Raw genomic sequence first — 7,795 nt, 5'->3', positions numbered from 1 at the left:
TTTATTTATTTGTTTGTTTGTTTGTTTGTTTTGTTTATACATGCACTGGGTACAGTCAGAAGCGCGGGAGGGTTAGAGAATTCACCAGAGCCAGAGCGGGTAGCAGAGCAGGCAGAAGGACCGAAGCACACTGCTGAGGGGAGCAGCGGGCGGCAGGAGAGGTCTGCGCGCCATGTGGGACCCTCCTCTGGTGGCCGGGGAGCAGCCGCGGATCGAACCGGCGCCGCAGAGGCTGCGGGCAGCTTCGCAACCCAGCGCTCAACCGATGCGCCACCGGGGAGGCCCATCATCATTCATTTTTAAACTATTTTCTTCCCCCTACCCCTCAGGTATAGTTCCCACAGAGTTTCCTTCCCCAGTGCACCCGTGCACCATCACCTCAGTCCCCTGTGCTCCTCCCTCCCTCCCTCTGATCCCTCTCCCTCCTCCTCCCCTGCAGGATGTCTCTGGTTTATAATTGTTTGTTTTTGCTTTGTTGTATTTTGTACTGTTATAATTTTTTCCACTGATCTTATTTGGTTCCCCTATATTCCTGCTATAAGTGAAACCATCCAGTATTTTTCTTTTTCTTTCTGGTTTATTTCACTGAGTATAATTCCTTCTAGCTCTATCTACGTTGCTGCGAATGGCATGAGTTTATCTTTCTTGATTTCTGTATATGCCACATCTTCTTGATCTAGTCATCTATTTTTGGGCATCTGGGTGGTTTCCAGGTTTTACCTATTGTAAATAGTGCTGCAATAATTATAGGGGTACAGGTGTTCTTTTGAATCAGTGTTTTTGTTCCCTTTGGGTAGATCCCTAGGAGTGGAATTGCCAGGTTGTTATGGTAGCTCCATTTTTAGTAGACTGAGGAATTTCTACATAGCTTTCCATAGTGGTTGGACCAGTTTGCACTCCCACCAGGAATGTAGGAGAGTTCATTTTTCACCACATCCTCGCCCCATTTGTTGTTGCTAATATTTTAGATATGTGCCATTCTTACTGGTATAAGGTGGTATCTCAATGTGGTTTTAATTTGCATTTCCCTGATTATAAGGGATGTTGAGCATTTTTTCATATGCCCGTTGGCCATTTGAAATGCGTCATGACTTTTACAACAACCCAATAGTCAGTGACAAACTTCAGTCATAATGGGGAAGGCATTTAACAGAAGAGTGGTGAGTTACTCTTATCCCTCATGCAACCAATTATTAAAAAATCTGGAGAAAGTCTTTCAGTGAGGTGGGCAGTCAGGTAGATAGAATGGCAAGAGCAGAGGTATCAATTTGAGTTCAAATCTTATTCTCAACACAGATTAGCTCTATAACTTCTGGTAAGTACTTATCCTGAAACTCAGTTTTTTTTTTTTAATCTGTGCAGTGGGTATAATACTACTTGAGATGAGTTATGAGTTATATAGAACATCTGACAGGCTAGTGGATACAGTATATTCTTACTGTGCTATTTTCCATCACCATTTTAATCCATATAGTATTTTGATCCTCTGAGGCTTCAACTCTTTTAGTCTAAATTCATATGCTTATTGACATCAGAATTATACCAAAATTGATGATTTTTCTCAAAAGTATTTTTCTGGAGATAATTCCTGTAAATCAGCGTTGTTAATCTATTTGGAATGATTCATCATTCAATAAATGTTAAATGTCTACTTGGCGTTGGACATTGTTTTCCTTGGAATGATTTCATAAAATGGACAAGCATCTCTGTCCTTGTTGAGTTTATTTTCTAGTAGGGAGTGACAGATATGTAAATTGTATAATAAGTAATTTGTATAATATAAAAATATATTAAGTGCTATGGGGAAAAGAAAACAGAGCTTAGGGAATGCATCACTAGGACATGAGACTTGAAGGAGATGAAGGAATCATCCAAGCAGGTGTTTGGGGAAAATCTATACTTGGCAGAGTGTGGCATCCCTGGCCCTCCTTGTTCTCAGGCTTATGGATGGGGTGGTACCCAGAGTTCTTGCTAGGCATACAGTGAGTTAGGAGGCCTCTCACCAAGGACAAAAGTCCTGGCATGAGGAACATGCTGGGAAACCAGTATGTCCTGAAAACAGCCGGCAGATATTATAGCCAGAATAGCTATATCAGCTAAAATACCTTACTTATAAGGATTAGCAGAGAGGTAGGTAGGGATAGAGAATAAAGATAACATGTTTTGACTAGCAGGAACAATGGAGTCCACTCCCTCCCAAGCATTAGCCCCTGGTCACTCCACCCTAGTTTACATCCATAATAACGCATCCTCCAGGCATGTACACTCCCTATGTACCAGCCCCAACTTTGTACTTGGTTCTGATAGGAGACTGTCTTTGAATGGGGGTTGGGACACATTACTGCCCAATGTAATGCCCCTCTAGGCTTCTCCTTGCTCCCACACACTTGGACTTTGAGTAATCATTCCTTGTCCCGTGCCCTCCCAACTCTGCTTCTATGCGAGGAGGTAGCAGAGGGGCTATTGGAGCAGGAGCTCCAGCATGAGAGCACATCTGATGTGTCAGGGAAACAGGAAGGGAACAGTGTGGCTCAAGGAAAGTGGTGAAGGGGAGGCTAATGGGGGAGGAGATCAGAGAGAGGCCATACCCCCTGAGCCAGAGGTCATTGGAAGGACTTGACTCTTGAGTGCAGTGGTAGCTGTTACAGGGTCCTTAGAGGAGAAGGGACCTGATCTGTCCAAAGTTTCAGGAAGATTGTTCTTGATTTAGGTTAGATAATAGGTGGACGAGGACAGAAGTAGGGACAACTGTGGTAAGCAAGGTGAGTAGGATGGGGTGGCAGCAGTCGAGGCAGTAAGGATTGTTAGATTCTAGATACATTTGTAGGATTTCCTTCAAATGTATGGATAGGGTGTGGGTGTGAAGGAATGAAAGTAGCTAAGCTTGACCCCAAAACTTTGTTCTGAGCAACTAAAAAATGTAGTTGCAATCAACTAAGATAGAGAAGACTTGCTGGGGTTGGAGTTGATGGTAGGAAAAGATGATCAAGAGTCCATTTTGGGATGTGTTGAGTTTGAAATGCCTATTAGACCTCCATGGTTGATGGAGGGAAAGTGGATATGTAATCCTGGATTTTGAGATAGGTCTGAATTAGATATAAAATTGTGAGTTGTTGTTATCTGGATGGTACTGAAAGCAATGGATTGACTAGATATGATTAATCACCATTGGAGAGAGACTGGAAATAGAAGAGATCCAGGGATTGAGAAGTCAGGAAGAAGGTGAGTCAGCAAAGGGGCTGAGGAGAGAGACCACCAGGGTGGACAAGAACCAAAGAGAATGGTGCCTGAAGTGGTTGCCAAGTGCCAGGCGTGTTTGAGGAGATGAGTGTGATCAACTGTCAAATAACTGACAGGTTAAATCAAATGAGTTGACCTTGAGATAGGTCAGCTTGGAGGTCATGGGTGATACCCATGGGAGCAGTCTGGGAGGAGAAGAACTGTAGAAGATGAATGCAGACAACCCTTTGAGGAGTTTTGCTACAAAGGTAAGCAAAGAGTTGGTGCTGGCTGACAGGACTAGGGATGGCATCAGCAGTTTTTGTTTTTAAATGGAAGAAGATCAAATAGAAAGTGCATTATGGAGGATCCAGGAAGAATTTCTGGCCCTTGAGCAGGCAAGAGGGAATAGGATCTTCTGCCAAAGTTAGAGCTGACTTTAGGCAGGGGCTGGAAGCCCACCTGTGGGGACAGGAGGGAAGCAGAGACAAGATGTAGTGGTCAGAAGATGACTGCTTGGAGTTCTCTCTTCCCTGCTTTGATTTTCTCAGGGAGATAGGAAGCAACATTGTCAGCTGAGAGGGAACATGGGGGAGATTGGAATTTGAGGAGAGCGGACAGGGTGTGAAATAGTTATCTAATTGAACTCTTTTCTAGATTTACATTTTCCTTTCTATTTTAATTAAATTCATTTTTACTGATATCAATTCTGTTAATTTTATGAGGACAAACTGAATCATCTTAGTTTTTAGTTCTCATCAAATTTTCCCTATTATAATTTTTGCTATTGCAAATTCCCTTTTACAACTATTATTTCAACAGGGCCCAGATTTACCAGGGAAATATTGTCAAGAAGATTTTGTTCTTTTGTAAATTAGTAATCAATAGTAGGTTTAACTATGAACAGTGTTAGCTGTCATCTTGGTTGTTTCTCTCAAGCCTACTTTTTCCTGGTTAGTTTTACAGTTTTTAGTATTAGATGTGATCTTTTAGTCTTTTAAATTTATTTTTCTTAAAGATTTTTTTATTTTTATACACGTACTGGGGTACAGGCCAGATGTGTGGGAGGGTGAGAGGATTCACCAGAGACAGAGTGGGGAACAGAACAGGCAGACTGAAGAAATACACTGCTGAGGGGAGCAGTGGGCGAGACAGGAGAGGTCTGCCACGCCTTGTGGGATTCTCGCCGGCCAGCTGGGATCGAACCCGCGCTGCAGAGGCTGTGGACAGCTTCACAGTACGGCGCTCAATCGCTTGCGCCACCAGAGAGGCCCTAGTCTTTTTAATTTACAATACTTTTTTTTTTTTCCTTGGCAAAGTTTTTGCTATCATGTTTACTGTTTGTGGAATATTAATTATAGACTGGGTACAATTAGTAGCAGGGCAAAGGCATGGGACATGGGTGTTCATGGGGGTTAAAATGGCAGCATAGAAACATCAGGCCTAGGAATATGGCACTTGTTGGGTATCAGAAGTGGTAAGCTTCCTTTCTGTTTCCCTTTTGAAGTTCAAAGAACTTGGGCTGGCAAGGCGGGGCCCCCTGGTTTCCACTGGTTTAAACTCAGATGAGCAAATCCTAGTAGGGAGCCCACTGGGAGTCGGTAGTTTAATTTCACAAGGCAAAGATATGAAAATTAACCATCACCCCTAAATTTCTGATTCATTAAGGTAGCATTATTTATTATGGGGTGTGAGAGGGAAAGAAACATTTCAGTCCTTTGTGGGCCCCAAGGTGCTAGATACGTAAGATCTTTATAAGGAGACTTAAATCAAAATAAAGAGAAATACAGAAACTGTTAAAGCTTGGGCTGCTTCATGTATACACATGCAGTGAAGCAGTAATTTGAAGAACTTAATTAAAATCATGTTTAACAAGTGGAGGAAGGAGACATACAAAAAAGCTAAGGTATACAAGGGCCAGGCAGAGGAGCCACAATTCAGTAAGTAGAAGGATTTTTGCTTGATATAGAGTAACAGTGAAGCAGGTAAGAAAGATGTACCTCTTGATTTTACAGAGGAGACAATGAAATTCCAACAACATTTAACACTGCCTCAGCTCAAAAGAGGGGACAGGATTCAAGAGAAGGGGGTGCTCCAGTGTCACTCTTCATCTGAGCCTGTTGTTCACACCATCACCAACCTCACCATTCAAGGACTTCATTTGGTAAACATTTTAGAAACAAAAGCTTCAGTCTCGATGGCATCCCTTTTCTGCTTGAGGGCAAATCCACCTTTTGCTCTGGTCTAAGAAGGCTCCCCATGAATCCCTACCCTGCCAAGGCATCTCCTAAGCTCTCCCCACCCACACCCCTCTCCACCCTGGGATCTTTTCTCCTGGATATGCACCAACCTTGTTCCAGTGGTGCTGTCTTGTACTGGCTGTTGACTCTGCCAGTACCATCTGTCCCCAGCTCCTTCTAGTAGTTCAAGTCTCGGCCAAATGTCACCTAAAAGACACCTTTCCTGAGTCCTTGAAGTAGCCCCCCCCCACTCTCCTAATTCTCTATTTGTCTTGTTCTTCTAGCACTTTGTCATTCATGACTTTCTTTGTTAAAGTATTTATTAGTCTCCTGGAAAGCTAAATTCTTCAAAGGGCACGTTTTGTTTGATGACTGTCCTACACTAGAACAGTACTTGCACATAGTAGGCGCTCAAATATTTATTGACTGACCAAAAAAAAAAAAAAAGGAAAAAAGAAAAAAGGAAAAAAATCCTAAAACTGAAATATATTTTAATACTTTTATTCTGAAAAGAAAATCACAAAGTCCAATTTCAGGTTAAGTGTTATTTTAGTTTTAAAAAATTAACAAAGGAGGAAGATTTTAAAATTTTGTTTGATATCTAAAAATGCATTCCTGATTTCCAGATAACCCATGCAAAATCATGTATTAATATTCAATAAAAGGACCTTGTATCCAGGAGTACAAATTGGATTCTCTTTGTTTAAAGCAATTCTGATTCCCAGATACCACTTTGAAAGAGTCCCCAAAAGACCTTGAAGCCACAGACAAAGTTTATTTGAAAACATAGTTTAAAATTGCACAAATATAAATACAATTTAATAATGTGAAAAAGGGAAGGCATGCTTCCAATAATAGTACAAAAATACTACCTTAATCTTGGTACTTTGCAAATGATAAGCCAACTGGGTAAATTAAACGCATCCATGTGGTAAGAGGTTATTTTTATGGTAGTAATTTTATTTCAAAGAGCAATGCAGGGAAGTACTAAGATGAAGCGTAATACCCAACAGAGTTGTGCTATGATACATAATATTTCACTAAATACACAGATACATTATCATGTAGTATGCCAATAACTTTTACTCCTCCCTCCCATTGCCATTAATTTACTATAGTTCACATAATTTGGGTTGCTTTTAATTTAGAAGCTCAATGTAAACATTTAAAGTTAAAATTTTTATCACAGCTTAAAAACAAAATCCCAAGATTTTAAATATTGAACATGATAAGGAAGCATCACTGAAGAATTTTTCTCAAAGCAATAATTTTAGATTAGGCTAGATAGGCAATATTTGTAGATATACAAAATATATAGAAATGTCTTTTCTAAATAGTTAATAAATGCTTGTTATAGTTTGTAAAAAGTTTACTAAATTAATCAGGTTTTTTTCCAACCAATGTAAACAAATTTGGGCAATGAAAATTGAAGAGGTTTTGGGTTAGATGACATGGGGGGAAACTGAAAGGAAGTTGGTAAAAATTTAGGTTTCATATATTTCCTCTAACTACTGGCAGCATATTCAATCATGAAGTCATTTTCCACATAGCACAGTCCTTTTATTGTGTCTATGCAAAAATTGTATCTATCTCAGCAAAAAATGCCAAACTACTTAGCTGAGTATGTATATCCCTTGGTCCTTCCTGTGTCTTACCATTTCTCTCTCCAAGAAATTTTAAGAAAAAAGTACACATATTTTATTGACAAGCAAGGACCTGTTTCATCTTTTTTTGTTGTTTTCATTTTAATATTATTATGAATGCAGTTTCCTAAAAGTGTCCCACTGAGTCTGTCAGGGTTTGGCTGCCACACTCTGCAACGTTGCAGCTTAATTTTCTCTTGTAGCGAAGGTCCTGAGAAAACAGTTCTGAGACTGGGGCACTTGTTTCTCTAGTGTTATTTTGGTATTTCTGCAGAGATTGCAGGTAGCAAAAACTTGCTTCAAGGCAAACTACCACGTGAGTTTGTTAAAACTCACACTTTGATTTTCTGGGCTTCCCCCCCCACCCTCTTAACTCTTTAATGTCTCCACACAACAGTCTTTGCTGTGTGTTTGGGAAAGTGTCTTTGAGCTCGTATGTGTGTGTGTGTTCAGGGGTATGGGGTATATGAAATGGTGGCTAAGCTGTTGCTAACATAAGACCCCTGCTTTGTCTTACTAAGCTTTGTTCTCCCAATTCCTGGTCTCCTTGTCATTATTTTCCCATAAAGTTAAATTTAACTTTACTGGGGTTCCAGTAAAAGGCAGTGAGAGGATTTCCATGTTTGTTCTGAGTGACCATGAAATCATCTCATCTCCCCTGAATTGCAGTGTTTTTAGCCATAATGACCACGG

Source organism: Talpa europaea (assembly GCF_964194135.1).
Source record: "Talpa europaea genome assembly, chromosome: 4".
NCBI classification, from domain to species: domain Eukaryota; kingdom Metazoa; phylum Chordata; class Mammalia; order Eulipotyphla; family Talpidae; genus Talpa; species Talpa europaea.
This window is presented reverse-complemented; position numbering follows the sequence as displayed.